The sequence below is a fragment of the Chiloscyllium punctatum genome, chromosome 2 (assembly GCF_047496795.1).
Source record: "Chiloscyllium punctatum isolate Juve2018m chromosome 2, sChiPun1.3, whole genome shotgun sequence".
NCBI classification, from domain to species: Eukaryota; Metazoa; Chordata; class Chondrichthyes; order Orectolobiformes; family Hemiscylliidae; genus Chiloscyllium; species Chiloscyllium punctatum.
Genome location: NC_092740.1, coordinates 78587844 through 78614645, shown reverse-complemented (window position 1 = coordinate 78614645; position 26802 = coordinate 78587844). Strand labels below are relative to the sequence as shown.

The window sequence follows — 26802 nt, the reverse complement described above, 5'->3', positions numbered from 1 at the left end:
CAATCTACATTTTCTAATGCAAGATTATTCAACGGGAAGGGAAAAATAAACTTTCCATTCAGTTCTGAGGAGAAGATTGTAAATTCTTGGAAAATAACAGCACTAAAAAAGTATAAAATATCCAAGAGTAGATGGTTTTCATACAGATGTTTTGTGGGTGGGAACATGCCAGATGGCCCAACTATTCTGTCAATTTGTAGACTGTTCCTTTACATTGGGAAATTGTGCATGTTATTCTGGTATTTAAGAAAGGCGAGAGGTAAAAACCAGGGAATTGTAGCCCAGTTAGCATAACATTGGTTGTCAGAAAAAGTCTGGAGTTAAGAATAGAATGATTGAATACCTTAAAAATTTTCAACTGATCAGACAGTGCCAATCTGGATTTGTATAAAGTAGGTCATGCCTAAAAAACTTGATTTTTTTTTCAAAAGAGGTGAATAAAATTAGCGGATGGGGGAATGCCAGTCAATATTATTTGTCAACGTTCTGAAGGCATGTGATACAATCCCTCATGAGAATTGAACCTTATGAAACTGAAGTCGAATTACTGATCTGGTTTGGAAATTGGCTAAGTGACAATGATCATGGGGTAGGAAGGAAGGCACTTTAATCGCTAGATGTGACTGTTGGTGTTCTTCAAGGATCTGTGTTGGAGTCTTAATTATCCATCATAATTATTTATGATTTTAATGATTGAATAGGAAGCTATATATCCATATTTGCTAATGAAACAAAGACAAGCACACTATAAACTCTTACAAACAGAAGGATAACTTTATGGACATATGAAGAGATTAAGCGAACAAATTAAATTGTGGGAAATGGATTTCACGTCTGACCTCAAAAGTATAGAAAAGCACTTTCTAAATTATGGAAAGCTATCAGCAGAGATCTAAACAGCTGGCAGGTTCAAGAACAAAAATAATTAAAATGTCACAAACAGGTGTATGAAATGATCAAAAACAGCTAATGGAATGCCTAATGGATGGCTTTTGCATCAGAACTAGAATATCTTGGAATTGAAATACTGTGAGCAGTTATTAAACACACTATATACAACACATAGGAATTTCTCACACAAAGTCCCTAGTTTTTAAAAAGTACTTTTTAAGCGAATCATATATGGAATATAGGAACTAATGTTAAAACTGGAGCTTTTTCCAAGGGAGAAATCCTGAAAGAACCAATTTGCACATGCTAAAATACTGTAAAATGTATTGTTATGTGTATACCTTGTTTAAATAATTTGTAAAAGAAAATAAATATAAACAAAATACTACGTAAATTCAAATTAGATAACACCAATTTTTTTATTCTGACGCAGCCTCTTGGACTCAGGGATGACTTGCTTCCACTCAAGTTTGATGAGAGATTGTTAAGAAGTCCATTGTGTGCTTATGACCCAAAGAATGGACAGGAATGAAAATATTACTGTTGCTCAGTGAACCACGACCTCAGCCTTGGGTTTCAGCTCCTGATCCTCAATAACTTCTATCTACAGCTGGCGTAAGGCTGCGTTGACACGTTTGAGTTAACAATGAATTTTGTCATCCATGTCTGCCTTTGCGAAGTGAAAGCTTGCAACATTTTGTGCACAGCAGTTCAATGACTGAAAGTCAAGTGGTTTTGATTGGGAATAGTGTGGTGCAGGTTTAGCAGAAAGGTGTTGCTGGGTTTGATTGGGTAAAGAGTTAGAAACTAAAGACCTTAAAAATGTATGGACAGTTTATTTCTTCTGGCAAAAGATTTCCTTGGAGCAGTCAATGCTGTCACCAGTCACACTTTTCACTTTGGCACTGTGCTCCCTGTTCAACTCACCTTTGGAGAGGATTTTGTCTGGCTTTGAAAGGATTAGGAAACACTTCATACGTACCTTTTGACCAAATGTCATCCACATTAAACTAACTTCCGTGAGTAGCCAAATTCTTCAAGACTTTGCCGGTCTTTCATTGTAATGCAGTTAGGAACATTTCTTGAAAAACATGAACCATTCATGATGAACACCAGCTTTTTTTATTATAAACTCACATCTGGTTCATCCTTCAAGTCATCATATTGGCTTTTAAAGTTTGTTTGGGCGATGGTCAAACTAAGAAGCACTTTGTGCTGGTTTTGGTCTTTGATCAGACTGCCAAGAATCTTTCTAAATCCCCCGTGATGCTGCATCCAGTTTGACACATTGTACTAGCACTGAAAGGCATAAGTACTTTGTTTAGTTTTTGTTACCCTGGATTGCTGTCAGTATGGGTGGTAGCCCAATGCACCCTCACAATGTCAACTGCTCATTCTTGGTCTCAAATCATTTTAGCTTCGAATGCAATTGCTGAAGTAATAGTTCTCCTTGCTTTTGAAACAGCTGACTCACAATCATGATTTGCTGGGATTTTCCAACTGATGTTTGGGTGGTTCTCAGGGCTGGAAGGTCTAAATTACAAGCTAAAAACAAATCTCAAATGACTTCGAACCTGTCTCTTCTACCCCCACCTTGGAGTGGAACAAAAGTCGCACGTGGGGCTCCAAAAGAATTTCCTTATACATCCGTCACCTGAAAGACCCTAAACCAAGATAGCACCAAAGCCTGCAACACATTGGGCTCAGTGGTTAGCACTGCTGCCTCACAGTGCCAGGGATGGGGGTTCAATTTCAGCCTTGGGTGACTGTCTGTGTGGAGTTTGCATATTCTCCCCATGTCTGCGCGGGTTTCCTCCGGGTGCTCTGGTTTCCTTTCTCAATCCAAAGATGTGTAGGTTAGGTGAATTGGCCATGCTAAATTGCCCATAGTGTTCAGGGATATGTAGGTTAGGTGCATTAGTTAGGGGAAACATACAGTAATAGGGCAGGGGAATGGGTCTGGGTAGGTTACACTTCAGAGGGTCGGTGTGAACTCGTTGGGCAGAAGGGCCTGTTCCCACACTGTAGGGATTCTATGATTCAAATATCTCTCTGACTTTAAAATGGTCTCCCTACCATCACCCAGTATAAAACTCCAAGATAGGCATTTCTGGGACAGCAAAATTCAAATTGGATGGCAGGGTCAGGAACTGTACCCATATTGCACAAAAGTAACCAGTCCTGGCTACAACTATGATCTTAAAACAAAAACATACTGTGCTAAGTGCACATGACCAAAATATCGGTCATGTTAAGTGGAACAGCTTTGGAGGAGTCAACTTAAAACGGGGACTTACTGTACTGACCTTAAAAGTAGTGCAGCATAGAATGAAATTACAAGGAATGAAAACACCAATTAGGGCTGTACCCCCTGGAAATAACAAGGTTAAAGGGCAATTTGATTCAAGTTTTCCAATGGTTTGAGGAAAACTAATATGAACTAGATGGCCTGGCTTAAATGTTAGAGCCATGAGTGAAATTGGAAACAGTTCTCCACCCAATAAAGGTGGTATAGATTCTGGACTCAATTGAGCAAATGGCAATTGATTCCGCATCAATTGTTCATTACAAATCTGGGATTGACAGCTGTAGTGAACCAGTTACTATGGATGTGGAGCAAAGTCTTTGTATTGTGAATGAGCTACCATGAGAAGTACACGTAACAACATAATAACAATGTCAGAGTCAAATGAATAGGTAGAGAGCTCTGGAAGGGAGAAGCTCTAATGTCATATGAGTGCATGATCGACACAAGGTTCTTGCAGAAAAAGGTCAAGAACTCAAGCAGCAGTCTTTTGGAAGATTGAACAGTCCCAAATGTGACTACTACAAGAAAATATGGCAGCAGTGGAAAAGAGAAAAAAAAACAATAAAGTCTGCAGTTGAAGAAAATCTCGTGGTTGAGGGAAACCAGAAGAAAAGGTGTTTCAACACATCATGAGAGCAGCAGTAAGCTGGAAAACAGAGCTGGTTACTGGACAGCAGAGAGCAGTGTAGGGGGCATTAACACAATAGGAGATACAGAATAGTTCAAACAGAAGCAAAGAATTGAAATAAAACAAAGTGCTGGAGAAATTCAGCTCTTGAACTATCTGCGGAGAGAAGCAGAATCACCTTTGAGTCTGTCAATGACTCTTCTTTCAAAAAGTTTTTCATTATTTGCGAAAACAAAGTGTCACACTGGACGGGAAACATTAATACTGTTTTCCTCTTCACAGACACTGCCAGGCCTGAACACCGTGGGCGGCACGGTGGCACAGTGGTTAGCACTGCTGCCTCGCAGCGCCGGAGATCCGGGTTCAATTCCCGCCTCAGGCGACTGACTGTGTGGAGTTTGCACGTTCTCCCCGTGTCTGCGTGGGTTTCCTCCGGGTGCTCCGGTTTCCTCCCACAGTCCAAAGATGTGCAGGTCAGGTGAATTGGCCATGCTAAATTGCCCGTAGTGTTAGGTCAGGGGTAGATGTAGATGTAGGGGTATGGGTGGGTTACGCTTCGGCGGGCGCGGTGTGGACTTGTTGGGCCGAAGGGCCTGTTTCCACACTGTAAGTAATCTAATCTAATCTAATCTAATCTAATCACTTGCTCTGTTTTTATGTAAGCACGTAGGCCACTTTCAGAAACAGTTCAGCTTTTGGAAGGACCATGTCAGGCTCAGGAATGCAAACATTTGAAGAAATGGTTGACCAGGTAAGGAATTCATTCAAAGTTGAAAAGTGTGGCGCTGGAAAACCATAGCAGGTCAGGCTGCATCCGAGGAGCAGGTCTGTAGGAAGTGGGAGGAATTACTTCAGGCTTGGCCAAGAAAGTTAACAAGAACCAGATCCATACATTACTTTATGCTGTGGGAATCTTTGCTAATAACATGGTAGCAAGACAATGCATCGGTGAGACTATCATTTGGTATGAAAAGGTAGAGTCACAGAGTCATACAGCACGGAAACAGATCCTTCAGTCCAATTCATCCATGTTGAACAGATACTTCCATTTGCCTGCACTTGGCTCACATCCCTCTAAACTCTTCCTACTCATATACCCATCCAAATGCTTTTTTAATGTTGCAATTGTACTAGCCTCCACCACTTCCTCTGGCAGCTCTTTTCAGACACTCACTACTCTGTGTGAAAAAGTTTCCCCTTAGGTCCCTTTTAGATCTTGTCCCTCTCACCCTAAACCTATTCCCTCTGGCTCTGGACTCCCCCATCCCTTGTCTATTTACCCTATCCATGACCCTCATGATATTGTAAACCGCCATAAGGTCACCCGTCAGCCTCCGACGCTCCAGGAAAAACAGCCCCAGTCTATTCAGCCTCTCCCTACAGCTCAAATCTTCCAACCCTGACAACATCCTTCTAAATCTTTTCTGAACCCTTTCAAGTTTCACAACATCCTTCTGATAGGAAGGAGACCAGAACTGCACACAATATTCCAAATGTTACCTCACCAATGTCCTGTACAGCCATAACATTACCTCCCAACTCCTATACTCACTGCTCTGACCAATAAAGGAAAGCATACCAAATGCCTTCTTCACTATCCTATCTATTTCTGACTCTACTTTCAAGGAGCTATGAACCTGCACTCCAAGATCTCTTTATTCAGCAACACTCCCTAGGACATTCCCATTAAGCGTATAAGCCCCGCTAAGAATTGCTTCCCCAAAATGCAGCATCTCGCATTTGGAATGCAAGATGGAATACAAGATCTCTCCAATGTCCTCAGAGGATGAAAGCCCAGCAAAACTAAATACTCACAGTGGATTCATGCCAATTATCCCTGCATAAACAATCCAAATTGTTGTCTACATTTATAACACCTTTTGGACACATTTCTTTTCGTAAACAACTTTTTGAAATCACAGATTTCTCCAGAGATATTTCAAGTAATTATGTACAACACAGTAAATGGCATCAATGGTGCAATATTTTGCATGAACAACATACTGGCACTTGGAGTCATAAAACAGAAACATGAACAAAGCCATCAGAACAGTTTTCAGAAACCTAGAATGCAGGCCAAAACATCGAAACCTAAGGGTTTGTTAAATCCCAAGAAATTTCATCTTGGATGTAGTCACATAATCCCAGTTGATCCACACACATAAAAGCCAAAATAAACATAAACAAATTTCTACCATTTAGGAATATCACAGAATTTCAAAAATTATTTAGTATAGTGATTCAAGTAGGTATATTTGACCAAATTTAGCAAAGAGCCGAATCCTAACTTTATTCCAGCCCTAAGACAGCATTTGAGGATGGATCAACAGCGCTGCTGGAACTTGGCTTGCAAAAAAGGCCTGCAAGAAACTCCTAGTCTCTTCATAACTCCTAGCACATTACAATCCACTTTCACCAACAATAGCAGTGACATGAAATGTTGACAGACTTGGGGGCGGTACTATGTCAAGTATACAAAGATGACTACTATACCCCGCCATGTTGTTATCAGCAGATGCACTCATTAAATCCTTCAAAAGAATTTATCCCACCCATGGATCCTGGATATTGCAGTATCAGACAATGGACCACAAGTAAGTAATTTCAAAACTTTACATACGAATAGGACTTCATACATCTTACCAGTTCACTCAAGCAAATGGAGAGGGGGATAAGAACAATCAAAACATTATTGAAGAAAAATAACTAACCAATCTTGCTCTAATAAATGATCAATTCTCACCAATAGACAATGGGTTATCACCAGTGTTCCTGACGGGTAAAAGCTCGAGAACACACACACATTAAAACACATTACACAGACCAACCTCAAGAGAGTACAACAGCAAGAGACAACCAGGTTATGAACTTTGTAATAAGCACAGACTGCGAGAGTTGCTAGTGCTGAAGGTCAGTGTTAGGACCAGGATGGGAGAAGAAAGCAATACAATTGCTAAATCCGGTTCTTAAGATGATCTGATCATATACTTTCTCTATATTAGACTTGAAATAAAAAATCCAATCATATTTCTTTAATAAATACAAAGATGATGATGCAAAACTGGTCATTGGAGTTTGTCAAACAGAATACAAATGGGATTTCTCCCAATCCATGAAAACTGCAGGAGGAAGAAAAACAATCAGCTAAGTTATTCAAAAGCTAATTTTTGGATACCACTAGAATTTGCCATTTGTACGGTGAACCTGATCAGACTTGGGAGGCAACTGTTTCTTGATTGAAATAACCTCCAAGCAACCAAAAACACATCCAAATGCTCACATAAATGCATCGGTTAAAGGGGTGAAAATGGACTTTACAGAGATTCACTTTGGGAAAACAAAAAAAAAATTTTAGTCAAACACCTTAGTTCTTGAAAAGTAGAAAAGACAGACAAGGTGCAGAATGTCCTGCCAGTTGGCAGATAAAGATGAAGGTCACCAACACAAGCAGCTTTCACTGGATCATTGGCAATGCAGTTTGCTCAGGAAATAGCATTGAGGACTCTTCAGAATGCCCTTCACCAGAGCAATCAATCAGTTTCAGACTGTACCAAGGCTCCAGATAGTACACTGGACCCAGAGCAAGAGGTTTTTCAGAAACAGGAGAACTGGAATAGAAAGCCTTTTTTCTTCCCTTGATTGGCCATCAAATGAAAAATGTGAACAATCTCCAAAGCAGAAGCTGCAACCTGTCAGTCTTAAACCCAGTCAGGGGGCCTATAATAAACAAGCAGCTACTGAAAAACATGCAACTTGGCATTTTTTAAAAAAAAAGTTCCACCATCCCTTCATTAAAACAAGGTGCCGATAATCCTTCAAACCCAAGTCCATAAAATATTTAATATGTACCCACCATAACACTGGGGTGAGATTTAAAGGAACAGCCCATTACAGTAAATGTCTAATTGGAAAACACTGCAACTGAGACCATATAGTGTTAAGGCAGACCACAATATCATAAAGAGAAACTGTAAAGCATTGTTATTGTTAAGCAGAAAACCAATGGAAAGTTGAAGATCCAATATAGATTTAGGATTTAATGAATACATAGATGAGCCTCTGATGTGATGTCTCTCTGAACTCAGTAGCCACGTGTTATTATTCTGCTAAGAAGTTGGACCCTGTACAACACAAAGCATATGGTCCTGTAGCTGTACCATTATGTACAATGTAGCGATAAAATTTTTAATAAAAAAAACTGTAACCTAGAGATTTGGCCTGAGCTTGTATGAAATGCTAAAGAACCCATATTACAGTACATTACAACAATTCCTCAGACGATGATATAGAAAGATTTACAACAAGTTCTGCAACCACTCAGGGGAAGACACTCACACTGTTAGTTAGGAGAGTACTGAAGATCCTGGATCTCAAAAACAAGACCAGAGCCATAGCAAAGAGATTACTCAAAGCAAAGGTACCAACCTTACACAGTTTGAGACTTGGGAGGCAAGTGGGAAACATATAGAATGCACATATAATAGGCATAGATGGTTGGTGGGTAATATCGAGGCATGAGGTGAAAATCAGAGGCTTACATGAAGTCATGATTTCAGAGTACACAGTCTTAAACTTAATAAAACAATAAAACAGTAGGCATATGGAGTTTAGTTACAAATCAGTATTCATCTCTGAATACTGGAACATGCTTTCGAGGCTAAACTGCCAATTGCTATTCCTGCATTCCTAACAATAACATTATCAGAATCTCTTATCTTACACTTTTTAACAATAGCTTTAAATCCATTAGAAGCTCGTAGTCGATATCAGATTTGAATCAAGTTTACTTTATTTTGTTAAAAATGTCTCCCCTCTCCAACTCTAAGGTTATTTTAATCAAGAAATAGTTGTCTCCCAAGTCTGATCAGATTCACCCTACAAATGGCAAATTCTAATGGTATCAGATCGCTTTTGGATAACTTGGCTGAGTGCTTCTCTTTCTCCTGCAGCTTTCCTGGATTGGGGGGGAATATTCCCCTCTGTATTCTGCATCCCCCTCTTGGTATCATAATATAGCAAACTACGTTGTAAAAAATATTTTTCCACATCTCTACATGAATAAATGGTCAGTGGAACAGTGTAAAAAAGCTCCCCTTCAGAGATCAAACTAATTTTCCATTCAGCTATTCCTTTTGGTGTAACAGTATTCCACTGCTGTGAAACTCTGTGGAACAGAAACTCTTCAAAGCAGCACCTACCACCATCTGGTTCTAATTACATCAATAGTTTAGGCTGACATTACTTTTTTTAAAAAAAATAATCAGCAGAAATCAGATGCATGATTATTATATTGCTCAAAGCAGACTCTACAGCGAAGGGTTGTAATTAAGTGGTAAACATTTCACCCAGGATGGTTAGTAAATAGGAGGAAAAAAAAGACATTTTAAGTTCATTCCTAGGACAAGGTTGTTTATCACCATTACAAATTTCACCTTCTGAATTCAAACATATGAAATGACATATAATAAAATTACTCATCATAAAACATACATAATTATGGTTCTAAATAGGACCTAAGAATCACTGAATTCCTTCCTGTGGAAGCAGACCATTTGGTCCATCGAGTCCACACCAATCCTCTGAACAGCATCTCCCACCCAGACCAACCACCCTAAACTAGCCCTGTATCCCCCGCATTTACCATGGCTAATCCATCTAACCTGCACATCCCTGAACTTTACAGGCAATTTAGCATTGCTAATCCATCTAACTCGCACATCTGCAGTCTGTGGGAGGAAACTGCAGCACCCGGAGGAAACCTATGCAGACACGGGGAGAATGTGCAAACTCCACACAGACAGAGATTTAGCTAAATGTTTTGGACAGGATGGGAACAAATGTTTAGCATTTTACTCCATTGAGCTGGATAGCAAGATGATAGCACTGAAACATGGAAGTCTTTTGCACATTTGTCAATGTCATATATGTTTAGATAAAGTACAATACAGGTCTGAAGAAAATTTTCTTTCAAACAATATCTAGAATGATCAAGAATTATTCCTTTGATCATTAATACAAGTCACGAGTCAAAAAAAAGGAATTTGTTACATTTTTGCTGCAATAAAGAAGAATGGGGAAACATACACTAACACATGGCTCATTCACAAACTGAGAACAATACCCTCTATTACAGCAGTGTAAATTCAGGTACTCTGGGTGAGGGATAAATCAAAGGAATACACAACTGTTGGATTACCAAATGGAAATTTCAGCTTGAACTTGTCAGAAATAAGTTGAAGGAACAGTAGTAAATGTAAAAGAGCTCGATGTTATAGTTGGCAGATGTTAAAAGGAGGTTATTGCTGGTGTTCAGTCCATTACTCACTATATCAATTTTCCTCCTACATTAGTGAGAAATTGCACCACATTGTATTATATTAAACTGTAATCGGTTGTTTCCAGACTTAGGTGGTGTTATCTGACCTCAGCTGGAATGCAGTAAGGAAAATGAATCAGGGGAGTTACTCTCGATTGCAAGAAAACATGCAGACGTGAAGACGGAGTTAAGATGGGATCAAGCTCAGGGTTAGTAACCCAACTCAAATAATTAGTCCAAGGGACCATCTAAGTACTGCTGATCAAACAAACATGCATTGGTGCCTTCAGTAAGGGAGAACAGTTGATTGTGTGTTATAAAACCATGCTTTTTAAATCAAAAATGATTATGTATTCACTGGACTGCAATCATTGGTTGAGTTTTAAAAGATTGATTTCAATGACTTAAAACAACTTCTGAGATAGCTGCATCAACATACCTGGAGCTTACAAGTTGTAATTTGCTAATTACAAATCCATTGGAACAGAGTCAGATTATCTGGAAGAACCCATTACAGACAAGTACTTTTGAAGAACGTAACTGGCCCATTTACAATAAAATCCAGACGGCCTGTTAACTGGTGTGGGAACAAGCCAGTAGATGCGATAATTTTGGACAATGGATTCCAACTGAGTATAATCCAGCCACAATCTAATCATGCCTAAATGATGAATCTGGAATCAACTTGCTGTGTCCACATTTATGTAACTGGTCAGTTGATGGAAGGGGATGCGATGAAATCAACTCACCCTTTTTAAATAAAAACCAAAAGGACTGCAGATACTGTAAATCAGAAACAAAAACGGAAATTTCTGGAAAAGCTCAGTAAATCTGGCAGCATATGAGGAGGGAACTATTTTGGGTCCAGTGACCCTTTCGCAGACCCTTTTTGTACATTCTTTCAAGGTGCTACTGCTCTGTAAGCCACAGATCAGAAGAAAGATGCATAACAACTAGGATCCTGTGAGATACTCTCTCCAATCATCATATAAACTCAGGTCCTGTCTGTTGTTTGACCATCCATCATGCAGTGTTTTAGGAATCAACTCATCAGCTGCTCGGAAAAGATATAAATCACACCTCAACATCTCCGAATCATCCAGAATGCTCTCCCTGCACCATCTGGTCCAGTCTGAAATGATCTAATTCTCAATCCATAAGTAGTCAACTTTTGACTTTTTAAAACTACTTAATCTAGGCTCCCATAACCAGTGGAAGGATCTGGATTGACTAGTATCAGATCTTCTGTGGAAAAAGGCAGAGGTGTAGCTAAGTACATGACTGAGCAAATCATTCGCTGCAGACCTATTGTAGAATATGAAGGACCACAAGCTAAAGTTAGAGGTTTGAAACTGTCACTGTAAGCAATGCAATGCAGAGGCAGAACTTTTATATTCCCAACAGCAGGTGACTGCTTTGTGGAACACCTCCACTCATTCCACAAGCATGAACCCAACCTTCTAATTGCTTACCACTTCAATCCACCAGCCTGCTTTCATGCTCATATTTTCCATCCTGAGCCTGCTGCATTGTGATAATGAAGTCCACGCAAGTTGGAGGAACTGTACCTCACTTTTTGTTTACAGTTTACAGCTGTTTGGTCTCAACATTGAATTTGACATCTTCAGATTGTGGACTCTGTCCTCTATTTTGATATTTTCCTCTGTCTCTTCCATCCTACACTGTACCACCCCACCGCCATCACAGTATTGTATTTTATCTATCATTGCTTGGTTTTTAATCAGAATTCAACTTTATTCTGACAGGAGCACTTTCTCTGAATCTGTGAGTCATCTTCTCTAGAATCATTATCACTCCCTTTGTCTTTTGCTCAAAGACACGTTTTAATGTCCAATCTCACTTAACCTTTTTATGACCTGCCTTTCTGTTCCACTTGTCCTTCCTCCCTCTCAACAACATGACGTTTGCTGTGTTTCCACCGCTCTTCAGTTTAGAAGTAGTCATTGGACTTGAAATGTAAACTGTTGTTCTCCACAGATATTGCCAGGCCTGCTGAGCAATCTTTCCTCTAACTGTCCAAAATACGCTGGTCATGGGAACGATTTCTGGTTCCTTGGAAAGTTAGGGGGGAATGTTGCTGCTGCTGAATTTCTTCTACGTTTTGTGTTTATTTCAGATCTCCAGTACCTGCAATATTTTGCTTTTATTGACTCAACAGAAAATTGTGGTGGGGATGGACATGATGTGTGGCAACAGAGGGATATGTGGAAGCAATCAGGACTGGGCTTTGTTTGGAAATCGGAAACTGGGGATAGAGCAGACATGTATATAGCAATCTTGATAGGATGGCCGTTAATGTGTGCAGAAAAATTGCATGAAGGGAGAGGTTAGAGGTGAGAAAATGGCAGTGATCTCAGAGGAGAGGTGTGCAGAGACAGATTTAATTCGCCACGGATGAGAATTCACTTTTGGCAACTGAAGGGGTAAAAGCAGTACTTCAGCCAAATCTAACATAAGAAAGTAAGAAAATGGAAAAGGATCATATTGCAAAAGAAAATGCAACTTCAGCTGTTAACCATATGCTTGCAGTGTTCTTTGAAGATGGTGTACTCTAAATTGGTTGATAATCTAATTTGTATCTGCAACGTACTATCGATCTCAGTAGCAGCCACCAAAGAAAAACCAAAACAACTAGTGGGTGGCAAAGAAACAAATGTCTGCAAAATTATCGTGCAACCATTATATTAACTGCTGCTAAAAGTAGACAACCTGCACAAATCGAGTATGCATAAATCTAAGGCTAATTATATGGTGGATTCAAACCCCCAAAATTATTCTGCCATCTGCAAAACCAAATAATTTAATCTAGATTAAGATGTTCCCATACCATACCATTATCCTTCTGTAAAGTTACTTTAATTCCTATGATCAAGGACCTGCCTCTGCATTGCCAAGAAGTGATTACACAATACTAGGCTATGACAGTAAAGATCAGTCAGAAAAACAGCCACCAAATGTTAATTAGAGCTCTTTAAAAACTTGTGAATAAATAGCTGCTCAATGACAGTGATATAGATTAGGTACACCACAAACAACTGGAGAAAAAAAGTAACGTTATCCTTCAAGTTTAATTGTGTGGTCTTTCTCACAAGTTTAATCACCATGATAAACAGTTAATAACACAAACGTGCCAGTGGACTTGAAAACAAGGATACAATAAAAACAAGACTGTTTCTCTTCTATCATTCAATTGCACAGATTGGAAACCCAAGGGATGCATCCTGTGGCAAAAATATAATGCAATAGCCTCAGTATTAGGACCTATTATTGCAGTAGTAGTAAGGACAGACTTAGAGATGGTGGGGAAAAAAACGAGATTTTAAAATTTTATAAATAAGTTATTTTATGTAATTCTTAAAAACTACTAGCAACATTTCTGGAAAAATTTATATAGTTCCACAATTTAAAAAAAACATATGGAAACAATTAAATACATGTTTTAATACTTTCCACAAAGTTCTGATGCTCCTCTAGGTGGTCAGACAATCTTTGTGAAATCCAGGCTGTCTGCTGTGCAGAACAGATGGGTTGCAAGGCAGAGGAAATAATTCATATTCAATATCAAAGAACAAGACAATTTTCCTTTCTATGCAGCCACAGCTTTTCGAAAAGGCAGTAAGACTGACGACAATTGGCTGAAAGCAGCTTCAAATATTTTAAACTGCATAAAAGTCAAAAGGTCATTACTAATATTTTCTAACTAACTTGCTCAGAGATGTTATTGTACAGCTCTGCAGAAGAAGGGACTTGAACCTGGACCACTGGTAGGCACACTTACCACTGCTCCGCAAACACCCTTAAGGTTATTAAATATTGATTAGATTAGATTAGATTAGATTACTTACAGTGTGGAAACAGGCCCTTCGGCCCAACAAGTCCACACCGCCCCGCCGAAGTGTAACCCACCCATACCCCTACATCCACATCTACCCCTTACCTAGCACTACGGGCAATTTAGCATGGCCAATTCACCTGACCTGCACATCTTTGGACTGTGGGAGGAAACCGGAGCACCCGGACGAAACCCACGCAGACACGGGGAGAATGTGCAAACTCCACACAGTCAGTCGCCTGAGGCGGGAATTGAACCCGGGTCTCTGGCGCTGTGAGGCAGCAGTGCTAACCACTGTGCCACCGTGCCGCCCACTTTTTATTATAAGTATCAAAGCTGGCACACCCATGCCTTGCTGAGAGAGTGCCACATTGGGGATGAAGCTGCCTTTTGGAGAGGATGTTGAGCCAAAGCTCAGCCTGATCTCTCAGTGGGACATCAATGGTCTCACAACATTAATTCAAAGATGAGCAGGGAATTTATCCATGATGGCCTTGTCAACAATTACCCCTTAGTCAATATCGTGCTTATTCTTAAATTGTCTTTCTTGCACAAATATAACATCTGGGAAAAAAAAACCACATTGAGTGATCACTTTCTCAATGGTTTAAAAAATAACCGTTCTGCAAGCAATTTCACAAATGGAGAGCTGCTTTTAAATTCACCTGTTGGATAAAGGCTACAGAAACCCAATAATTTGATGATACGCGTCAAATCAAGTCATTTAGAAAGTGGCTTCTCAACAGCCATAAGGTGGGAGAGCCAATTGACTTTTCTGCATGAACAGAGTTAAATAAGTTGTTCACAGAAATTAGCATTCCCAGCAAGGTCAGTATTTAAAGTCAATCATTATTTGTCCTGGTCAAGGTATTGGTGAATTGGCTTCTTGTATGTTTACAGTTCACGTGATGTAACAATACCCACAGCTGTTTTGGGTGTCGAATTTAAGGGTTTTGACCCAGTTATAGTGAAGGCTCAGTAGTATATTTCCATAGGTGAAAATGGGTGCTGCAGATGCTGGAGATTAAAGCCAAGATTAGAGTAGTGCTGGAAAAGCACAGCAGGTCAGGCAGCAACCAAGGAGCAGGATTATCAACGCTTCGGGCCATCAGGAAAGAGGCTGGGAGCCTTGGGGGTGGAGAGGGGATGTATGTCAGGATGATGTATGATTGAGATGCGAAATGAAGATGATGGGGTTCCCATGAGCATGTTGCTCATCTTCTCGGTGGTAGAGATCATACTTTTGGAGGGTGCTGTCAAAGATGATCCGGTAAATTGCTGCAGTTCATCGTGTAGATGATGCATACTGTTGCCACTGTTCAGTGATCATGGAAGGCAGTGGATTATGTCGAGCTTCTTGAAAGTTGCTGGAGTTACACTCTCCAGGGAAGTGGAAAGTATTCTATCAGATTCATGACTTGTGTTGTCCAGACGGTGGACAGGCACTGAGGAGTCAGGAAGCGAGGTATTTGGCAAAGGATTTCTAGTGTCTGACTTGCTCTTACAGTCATAGTATTTATAAAGCTAGCTTCAGTGGCAGCCCAGAGAATCTTGATGTGAGGAAATCAGTGATGGCAATGAGTTTCAATTTCAAGAGGAAGTGATCCAATTCCCTCTCAATAGCACTTGAGAGAAGCGAATGTTTCTTGCGACTTATGGCTTAAACTTGAATGTTGTCCAGACTTGCTATATGGAGGCATATTCTGTTTCATTAACTGAGCAATTATAAATGAAATACTGTGAACACAACAGTGAACCATATAATGAAGATATGGTCATTCATGAGGGAACTGGCGGAGGTTTGGTAAAAACATTTTTCTGATGAATATCTGTTGTGATGTTCGGAGACTGAAATGACTGGTTTCCAATAACTACAACCATCTTCCTCTGCATTTAATGTGACTCCAGGCATTAGACAGTTTTCCCTCTGACTTCCACTTCAATCAATTTTACTAAGGATCCTGGATGCCACACTGGAAAACAATGCTTTGATGCCAGTGGCAATCACTCACGTCTTGTCTCTAGAAGTCGGCTCTATTGCCCAGGTTTGGACCAAGGCTATAAAGACAATCTGGAGCATGTATCCAATCCACAACAAGATTTTCATCAGGATTTTCATCATCTTTTCAATGACCTGAAATATTAACTCTGTTTCTCTTCATAGATGCTGCCTGACCAGAGTTTTACCAACCTTTCCTGTTTTCATTATTGAGCAGGTTATTAGCAAGTATGAGATGCTTGGTAGTACTGGTGACAACACCTTCAATTACTTTGCTGATGATTAAAAGAGTACACCAACTGGGTAGTAATTGGCTGGATTGGATTTATCCTGCTTTTGTGTGGAAAGGACACACTTGGGCAATTTTTCACAATGCCCAAGTAGGTGCTTTAAATAACTCCATGAAGGCCGGTATCCTGTACCAAGTTACCCTTTATTTACACATGCATAGTATACAACACTGATCCAGCTAGCTCGGAGTTGGCTTCTAAAGTGAACAGAACCTTTGACTCTCCTGTTTATATCTTTCAGCCAGGACTCCCTGATTAGGGCTGTTAATCTGGTCCAATCCAGGAATTAATTTCATAATACCACTTGGCTGACCTGGTTCAAATGACTACAACGCCTATGTTGTAGAGCTTATGTGATGCAGTGGTAGGGTCCTTAACTTTGAATCAGAAGAGTTAGGTTCAAATCCTAACTGCTCCAGAAGTGAATAGTAACATCTCTGAACAGGTTGATTAGAAAATACATTGATATGTATGTTATAACTACACTGCAATGTGCTTGCCATTGGTATGGTTAATTCTGGAGTCCAGGTCTGGAGTGTCTCAAATGGAAAAGCTGTCAGGGCTCCAAGTCTTTATTGTCTTCAGTCTGCTCTGCTGTTCCTAGAAATCAGGTAGAATAAATCTAATGCACTGAAGACTGACTTATGTGATGGCCTAGATCCAAGTGGGATCATCCACTTGGCACTTATAGCTGAAGAAGGTTGCAGCCTCAGTTTTTTGAATATGTCTGTCATCGCTGAGAATGGGTTATTCTTAACAGACTTCTCCTATAGTGGCTATTTAATTGCCATGTCTGGAAGTGGAAGACTGCAGAGCTTTCACCTGATTCCTTTGGTTGTGGTATCAATTAGCTCTGTCTATACCCCATGCTGTTTGCATTTTTAATATTAATGCGTGTGTTTAGTTTCACCAGATATGCCTGGTGCACTTTTCATTGAATCTGGTTTGTGTCCCTGAATTAATGGCAATGGAGGAGTGAGAGATATCCTGGATCATGAGATTACTGATTATAGTTGAATTCCAGCTGCTAGTGACCCACAGTGTCTCAAATGTTCAATGCCCAGCTCCGAGTTATTTTAATCTGTTCTTAACCGATCACATTTAACACACTGGAAATGTCATAAAACGGGAGTAGTGCTCTCAGCTTGAAGACAGACTTTGTCACCACAAGGCTTTTTTAAAATTTATTTGTTCATGAATGTGGATGTTGCTGGCTAGGCCAGAATTTATAGGCCCTCACTAACTCCCCTCGAGACGGTGGTGGTGGTGGTGGTCTTCTTGTACTTTGTCCAATTTAATCATGGAGAGATACACCTGCAACAGGTAGTTTGGGGAGGAAGGGGGTCAAGTAGGTTTTGCCATTGGTTCTCTCACTACTTGACCAGTCTGGTAGATATGTCCTCAAGAATATGGCCAACTCAGTCAATAGTCACGTTACTTAGTGATTCTTGGTCACCAGCATTGAAAAGTCTTCTACTCAGGATATGTTCAGAGCCTTTCCTACCCACAGACCTTCGTCGGTGGTGGGCAGGTTGTTGGAAGGAATCCTGAGAGACTGGATGTACATGTATTTGGAAGGCAAGGAATGATTAGGGATAGTCAACATGGCTTTGTACATTGGAAATCATGTCTCACAAACTTGATTGAGTTCTTTGAGGAAGTAACAAAGCAGATTGATAAGGGCAGAGCAGTAGATGTGATATGGACCTCAGTAAGGCTTTCGACAAGGTTCCCCATGGGAGACTGATTAGCAAGGTTAGATCTTACGGAATACAAGGAGAACTAGCCATTTGGATACAGAACTGGTTCAAAGGTAGAAGACAGAGGGTGGTGGTGGAGGGTTGTTTTTCCGACTGGAGGCCTGTGACCAGTGGAGTGCCACAAGGATCGGTGCTGGGTCCTCTACTTTTTGTCATTTACATAAATGATTTGGATGCGACCATAAGAGGTACAGTTAGTAAGTTTGCAGATGACACTAAAATTGGAGGTGTAGTGGACAGCAAAGAGGGTTACCTCTTTTACAACAGGATCTTGACCAGATGGGCCAATGGGCTGAGAAGTGGCAGATGGAGTTTAATTCAGATAAATGAGAGGTGCTGCATTTTGGGAAATCAAATCTTGGCAGGATTTATACATTTAATGATAAGGTTCTAGGGAGTGTTGCTGAACAAAGAGACCTTGGAGTACAGGTTCATAGCTCCTTGTAAGTGGAGTCGCAGGTAGATACGATAGTGAAGGCGGCGTTTGGTATGCTTTCCTTTATTGGTCAGAGTATTGAGTACAGGAGTTGGGAGGTCATGTTGTTGCTGTACAGGACATTAGTTAGGCCACTGTTAGAATATTGCATGCAATTCTGGTCTCCTTCCTATTGGAAAGATGTTGTGAAACTTGAAAGGGTTCAGAAAAGATTTACAAGGATGTTGCCAGGGTTGGAGGATTTGAGCTATAGGGAGAGGCTGAACAGGCTGGGGCTGTTTTCCCTGGAGTGTCAGAGGCTGTGGGGTGACCTTATAGAGGTTTACAAAATTATGAGGGGCATGGATAGGGTAAATAGGCAAAGTCTTTTCCCTGGGATCGGGGAGCCCAGTACTAGAGGGTTTAGGGTGAAAGGGGAAAGATGTAAAAGAGACCTACGAGACAACTTTTTCACACAATGGATGGTACGTGTATGGAATGAGCTGCCAGAGGAAGTGGTGGAGGCTGGTACAATTGCAACATTTAAGAGGCATTTGGATGGGTATATGAATATGAAGGGTTTGGAGGGATAAGGGCCAGGTGCTGGCAGGTGGGATTAGATTGGGTTGGGATATGTGGTCGGCATGGATGGGTTGGACCAAAGGGTCTGTTTCCATGCTGTACATCTCTATGCCTCTAGGTAGTTCCCAACATGTAGGAGTACAGATGTATTATTTGAGAGAGGGTGCTAACCAGAAGACCATGTTTCACTGACATCATTAACCTTCAAAGGGGTCCAAAGTCAACATTCAGAACTCACAGACTTCTCATTTACAACTGTGTGTCACTGTCCTGCCACAGTTAGTGAGTCTGTCATGCCAGTGGGCAGGATACATCCAAGGTGGTTAGAGAGGGCATTTGTTGCAAGCTGCAACTTTGCCAAGCTATTATTTGCTTTGTTCTTGTGGCATCTCTTTCAACATGTTTAGTGAGGAGGATTGGCGAGGACCTCTCAGACTGGTTGTGCTTTCGTCATATCTGGTGCCTGGGCTGAAGTCAGATTGATTCACGCAGTTTATTCTTATTTGACTTTCTCTTTGCTTTTGATACAACTTAGTGGCTTGCCGAACTAAACTACCTCGCTTATTTAAAGCTGGATGAGAATACTTACTACTAGTGAACCAAGTTAACTTGAATAGACTTGCTAATGAAATACACAGAAGCATCTTTGTACATCTGTGCTCAGCTCCAGCAGTTTGGCAGGAGAATAAACCAATGCTGTTTCAATAACTAACGTTGCATTTATCTTCCTAATTTCTTACTGCACCTGATTCAATTGATTGCAAGCAAGAGTCATAGAAATATATAACAAGTAAACAGATCTGTCGGTCCAACTGATCCATGCCAACCAGATTTGCTAATTTAATATAGTCCCAGCATTTGGCCCATATCCCTCTAAACATTTCCTTTTAATGAACCCAGCCAGATGTCCGAACTCCACCACTTCCTCTGGTAGCTCTTTCCATGCACCCGCCACTGCCTACGTGCAAAACTTGCCCCTCAGGACCCTTTTAAACCTCTTCCCTCTCAACGTAAACCTATGCTCTCTAGTTTTGGACTCCCCCAACCCTAGGGAAAAGACATTGGCTATTTACTGGGTAAAAACAATGACTGCAGATGCTGGAAACCAGATTCTGGATTAGAGGTGCTGGAAAAGCACAGCAGTTCAGGCAGCGTCCGAGGAGCAGTAAAATCGACGTTTCGAGCAAAAGCCCTTCATCAGGAATACAGGCAGAGTGCCTGAAGTGTGGAGAGAGGCCTCCACCCTTCAGGCACTCTGCCTGTATTCCTGATGAAGGGTTTTTGCCCAAAATGTCAATTTTACTGCTCCTCGGATGCTGCCTGAACTGCTGTGCTTTTCCAGCACCACTAATCCAGACATTGGCTATTTACTTTATCGATGCCCCTCATGATTTTATAAACCTTTATGAGGTCACCCCTCAGTCTCTGATGTTTCAAGGAAAATAGTCCCAGCCTATTCAGCCTTTCCCTGTAGCTCAAACCCTCCAACCTTGACAACATCCTTGTGATTCAGAGAGAAAAGATTTACAGGTTTCTGAGTTCAAGTCTGAGTATAGGGCTTGAACACAGGAACCCCAGTGTAGTATTGAGGGAGTGCTGCACTACAGGAGGTGCCATCTTTCAGATATGATGTAAGCCAAGGACCTATTCAGTTACTTGGCAGATATAAGAAATCAAGTTAGAGTATTTTGAGCAGGGAGTTATCCCAAGTTCTGACCAATATGTCCTTCAAAAAACATCACGAAAGAACAGATGCTTACTATATTGCCATGTGAGGGAATTTGCTGAATGCAAATTTATTTCTGTGGTCCCTATATTACAGCAGTGTCTATACACTTCCAAAAATACATAATGGTAAGCATGCAAAATAAAATGTTCTTCAATAAAGCTCATGGAGAATTTATGAAACATACTTTCTTTTAAGGAAGCCTATTAGCCTCTAGTTTTAATTGACAAGACACTGAAAAGGGAAACATTCTCATTCCACCAGACATATTTAAATATGATGCCCATTAGGGAATATATCTACTATATACAGTATACAAAGTTTAATATGTAGACCACCACATTCCACTTCAGTTATATTGAAGACTATTTTCACTGTGAAAATTCATTGTAAAAGTATTCATGGTCGTGAATACTGAGTTGAATTTTCCCATTTTTAAATTAAACACTATTCCCAGGAAGATTCACACAATCTTGTACTGCTCACCTCATTAATCGCGCATCAGACTCTACCGCACCCTTCCCATTCGATGCAGCAAAGGCTGAAATGTTCACCGCTGCCGGGAACTTGCACCAAGGACATCAAATTTAAATACCAGCTGTACAACACTTTAAATGACGCAGGCCAGCAACTGCCCTTCTTAGTCTACTGCTCCACTATTTTTGGTGACGGGGTGTCACAGAAAGGGAAGCTGCATCCTGCTTTGGAGAAAGGAACCTGAAGGTGCTGGTGGATGGGCTGTTAAGAGACGACAGATATCCTCCTACTTGTGGACTGTCAAAGGACGCCCGAGCACCACACAGAGCCAGCCCTGATAGCAGCCTGGGTGCCATTTTGAGCATCATGTGAAATACCAAATAGTCCTGGAAGAGGTTGATGACCTTCTGTAATCTGCAACAGTCTCACTCTGCCACTGCACAGTTACATCATGAAGGCTAATGGGCTACAACTCTCACCATGGTATGCAGCATCTGCACTCAATAAGTGATCACTCATCTCGTGATTCTAAACGATTAAGCCTTCCCGTATTCTGCAATTTCCACTCACTCGGTTGGGGCACATCACCACATCTTGTGCTCCAGCAAACCACGAGCAATTCTTCCATTCACTTTCATCGCACTCAATCCCTGTTTTTGTCTCTCACTGCCTGAGAAATTCTCTCATTACTAGGCAGTGTGTGTAACAACAGTCAGCGATGTGACTGATATCCCGATAAGGAGACCCCTGAAATGGCTGGGGAGAACATAGACTGCTCATGTGAAGAGACTGAGACTTCCAAGTCAAGACAGCCCAGTCAGCTTCATTCTGCTGTGTTGTGCTTCCATTACCAACACCGGGAATTTACTCAAGATGCTTCAGCTTCAACCCCAACTGCACAACTAATGGCAATCTTTTCCTATGCAGACACTTGCAGCATCCACACAGAAATTATTCCAAAGAGGTCAGCTGCTTGAGTCATCAGATTCTCTGTCGTATCCGACGAAGAAGCCACGGATCCCTCAGAATGCACCAATAAGCCTTTCCCCTACACTCTCCATCTGCTCAGAGACTTTTCAACTCGCTGAGTTTGCTACCTAGTTTAGATGTGCAAGCACAATCTGGCAAGCATATCACTGGCAAGCCTCTGCACTGTTAAGAAAGGAACGGCCAGGGTCTTGGGCCCTCAGATGACAGCCAGATACCAGACATCTGCTCTGCTTCAGGCAGGAGGGGACCCCCACCGTGTCAGCTACAAATGATTTCATATGAATGCACAGGCAGTTATAGAAATGAGGATGTCAGAGTCGCTCGGTAAACTGGATTGAACATCAGTGACGTTCATCAACACCAACACTGTCTTGTACTATGCTGGCCCCTGACTGCACACACCTCTCTGTCTATATGGACAGGTTGAGAGCCGCCATGGTAAACCAGGTCCAGGAAAATATTCAGTGGCAGCTGAAAATACAAAGAGACCTGCATTCCATGGCTTTAGCCATTGGTGCTCAGTACCGCTGGCAAAGAGAGAAAAGAATGAGGACCTTAAATTACTCTGAGTGCCCCTTCCTCTCAATGAGGCAGGATGGTGCAAAACCAGACACTCACTGGCAACCGGGAGAGAGGAGGAACCACATGCAGGCTTGCTGGAAGTTTTCTTTCAAGACACTGCAGAGATGCCAGGCGTGTGCACCTTCACCCTTGGCTGTAAACCCCAACCCTTCAGAAATTCAGCTGAGGAGGGTCAGTCTGCATCTGGGCAGCCCACTGCTGTAGACTATAAAACATAGAACATTACAGCGCAGTACAGGCCCTTCAGCCCTCAAAGTTGCACCAACCTGTGGAACCAATCTGAAGCCCATCTAACCTACACAATTCCATTCTCGTCCATATGTCTATCCAATAACCATTTAAATGCCCTTAAAGTCGGTTAGTCTACCACTGTTGCAGGCAGTGCGTTCCACGCTCCTACCACTCTGAGTAAAGAAACTGCCTCTGACATCTGTCTCATATTTATCACCTCTCAATTTAAAGCTATGTCATCTCGTGCTAGCTATCACCATCTGAATAAAAAGGCTCTCACTGTCCAACCTATCTAACCCTCTGATTATCTTTTATGTCTCAATTAAGTTGCCTCTTAACCTCCTTCGCTATAACGAAAACAGCCTCAAGTCCCTCAGCCTTTCTCGTAAGAACTTCCCTCTGTATCAGGCAACATCCCACTAATGGATGAAGTGAGAACAGTGATAGATCCGTCCCTGGAGTAGTCTTGAATCACCAACCTCTCGATTAACAGCCAAATGCGCTAACCAATTGCACTACAGAAACTGGTGTAAGGGCCTGCACTTACATATAATGGGAGGGCTAGTTTGTAAGGACAGGTATTTATACTGAGATGATGGATGAACGGACCTTGAACAACTGGCAAGTTACAACTGTTTGGTAACTGCTCTGATTTTCAATTTGGTAATGAATGCCATCAAATTACTCACCAGTACCTGAACTGCATATCAATGAGCAAGGATTAGCTCGTAATGAAATGCAAATGAATGGAAATAAAGTGCTCAACACTTCCTACTGAGATTCCCATCCTTCTGTTGAAACCTTAAGGGGAAATATTGGAGCGTTTTCTTCCACCTCAACATTAAGAATCAGGTCTTATTACCCTTGCCATTTTTTCCCCTCACATTTCTCACCACTGACAATACTGCTCAAAAGCTGGGAATATTTCCACCACAGTATGGGTTATATGAGTAGGTGGTACAATGATGAGGATTTTCAATGTTTGGCATACTGGTTGCAATTGGGGAAGCAATGGTCTGGTGGTATTATTGCTAAATTATTAACCCAAAAACTCAGCTAATGTACTGGGGGGACCCTGGTTCAAATCTCGCCTTGGCAGATTGTGAAATCTGAATTCAACAAAGAATCTGGAGCGAAGGGTCTAATAATGACCACAAAGCCATTGTCAATTGTTGGAAAAACCCACCTTGCTCACTAATATCCTTAAACAGGAGCTGATCTAGCCTGTATGTGACTTCAGATCCACAGCAATTTGGTGGACACTTAACTGCCCTCTGGGCAATTAGGAATGGGCAATAAATGCTGGCCTATCCAGTGACACCCACACCTCGTGAGTGAATCAAAAAAAAATCTAACGTTGTGTGACCAGTTTTTGTTCTGCAATCTAAAAGGAGCTAGGAAAAAAAAAGGAGAAACATTAAAAGTTTAGAGAAAGGCCAGACGTCTGCAGTTCTTCCACACCCCTCACAGCTGACTCAAGAAAAGATAATAGGCATACTCTTTTTAAAATGTGTATATGGGACATGTGTGTCACCGGGTGGGTTAGCATTTATTGTCCATCCCTAGTTGCCCTTGAGAGGATGATGGTGAGCTGCCTTCTTAACTGCTGCAGTCTATTTGATGTCAGTACACCAACCTACATCTACCTAAAACCATCACATCTCAACAGCACCACTTGCTAGACGTGCCCAGTTAAGGATGGTGGGAAGAGTAGACATTGGATTAGGCCAACAGGAGAGTGCAAAAGTTTATCAAGCAGCAGTCGAGGGACACAAAAGAAATTGCTGGAGAAACCCAGCAGATACTCCGAACTGAAGAAGGGTCACTGGACTCTAAATGTGAACTCTGTTTGTCTCTCCACAGATGCTGTCAGAGCTGCTGAGTTTCTCTAACAATTTCTCTTCTTGTTTCAGATTTACTTCTGTAGTTTTTTATTTTTGCATTAGAGGCAGAGTTAGACCCTGCTAAGCAGGTAGGAGAATGCAGAGGCACCTCAAGGTACAGGCCCACTCAGATATATGAAAATATTAGCAGACTAACACGCCATCTTTGCTGGGTGATGCACGGGGGCGGGGGAGTTAGAATTAAGACCACCTCACTGGGACTCCCACTCCGGAAATCTGAGCTTTGTCTAGCTGCAGCATAGGACCCATCTACTGTTGGAAATATCCTGGGGTCATTTCCAGTCAAGCCAGTTAGTTGCTACTAATAGACAACCCAATGCTGTTGAGAGGGTAGGTGTTAGAGGGGAAAGTGAAGAAGAGTGTGGTAGAATTATTTTGAGACCACTGAAGTGTGACTGTTTTTTGTTTGAGTCATAAGATTACCCACCCGTCTGCCACGCACACATTACACACACACACACAATTATAATAGAACAAAATTCCACATTACTACACTAAGAAAAAATATTATAGAACGCCTTTCCAAATGGATTTTTGACCACTAATATCAAAGCCAGAAATCACAAAATTCAACAAACAGTAGAGTTTAAGATGTGGTTGCATCAAACACTTTTTGTATGCTGAAGAGAATGTGCTTTCTGTTCTCTTAAAACATAAACAGATGCAGCAGGCTAATACTGTTAATTTTCATCTTTTAGATATAAAGAAGTAAAAATGGTAAAGCACTCTCAAAATTCATTGGCACGATGAGATCAGATGCATTCCAAGTGCAGTACACTGATCCAATGACAAAATTACTCCTGCAAACAATTAACCAGATTCTTGTATCCACGTTGCTAGAATTCTTAACTGCTGTCAATCGTCACATACAACACAGGAAAGTAGCAGATTTCTAATTCTGTTTTGGAAAAAAAATTAGGAAGTGTTGGAAGCTTTATTTACTAAAGATGGTTAGAGTTTTAATCCACTACTGCATTACCAAAACACACTAATCATCTCCAGGGAAGATCATACATTCTCAATATTGTGCCAAACCACAAGCGTGTAAAGCACTTGATGGATAGCACTTGGTAAACAAAATGTTCTCAAGGCTGTATGCCAGCTGTACATCTGCCCTAAAAATGACCCACATATTCAGTTAAATGTGAACAAGTGAAAAAACACATTCAAAATTGCTCAAGGGTCCCCTGGCAATGATTTATTCTTAGCCACTAAATACTCTTTCACGCTACAACTCTGTAAATATCACACATTTTGAATTTTTTAGTTATTAACATTTTAAAACTCTCCATATGAAACCTTGCATATATTTTAGTTTTCAAACTGGGAAATATGATTATTAATTTTTATGACTCCATTAGCTTCTTTAAGTCATGTTTTAGCAGTAAACAACAAAAACAATAACCACGGATGCTGGAAACCAGAAACAAAATCAGAAGTTGCTGGAAAAACTCAGCAGGTCTGGCAGCATCTGTGGAGAGAAAGCAGAGGTAGCGTTTTGAATCCAGTGATCCTTCTTCAGAACTTAGACATACTGAGTTTTTCCAGCAATCTCTGAGATTTGAACAGGATTGGTGCTAGAAAATGACTCTCAACGGTTAGGAGTAAAATTGAATCTTAACTTGTACCCTTGAGTGCAGGGTGCAGCTTCAACATTATTCTGGAAGGATAAAGCAACCTGCTTGATTAGCGATGCATCTTGGCCTAAAATGATCACTCCCTCCAATGTTGCAAATGGGCATGTATTGTCCATCGCTAGTTGCCCTTGAGAAGACGGTGGTGAGCTGCCTTCTTGAACTGCTGTGCCTAGTCTAGAAGATACACTCTAGCAATTTGACTTGCTAAGGTTC

The 26802-nt window shown here is 41.0% G+C and overlaps 1 protein-coding gene across 1 annotated transcript in view; it reads right to left on the bottom strand.

The window, feature by feature from the left end:
• The window catches only part of srfbp1 (serum response factor binding protein 1), a 215260-nt gene that overhangs the window by 86794 nt on the left and 101664 nt on the right, over nt 1–26802 (bottom strand). The window lies entirely within an intron of this gene.